Genomic DNA, 439 nt, shown 5'->3' on the forward strand with positions numbered 1-439 from the left:
GGAGTGTAGAAACTCTACCGTTGAAAATACATAAGTAATGAAGGTCCAGGCATGGCCGAATGGCCAGCCCCCAAACGTGATCAATAGATCAAAAGATAATCCAAAGATGTAAATACAATAGTAAAAAGTCCTATTTATACTAAACTAGTTACTACGGTTTACAGAAGTAAGTAATTGATGCATAAATCCACTTTCGGGGCCCACTTGGTGTGTGCTTGGGCTGAGCTTGAAGTTTACACGTGGAGAGGTCATTCTTGGAGTTGAATGCCAGTTTGTAACATGTTTCTGGCGTTCAACTCTGGTTCGTGACGTGTTTCTGGCGTTTAACTCCAGATTGCAGTGTAGAACTGGCATTCAACGCCCAATTGTGTCATTTAAACTCGGCCAAAGTATGGATTATTATATATTGCTGGAAAGCCCTGGATGTCTACTTTCCAAC

The sequence above is a fragment of the Arachis ipaensis genome, chromosome B10, assembly GCF_000816755.2.
Source record: "Arachis ipaensis cultivar K30076 chromosome B10, Araip1.1, whole genome shotgun sequence".
NCBI classification, from domain to species: Eukaryota; Viridiplantae; Streptophyta; class Magnoliopsida; order Fabales; family Fabaceae; genus Arachis; species Arachis ipaensis.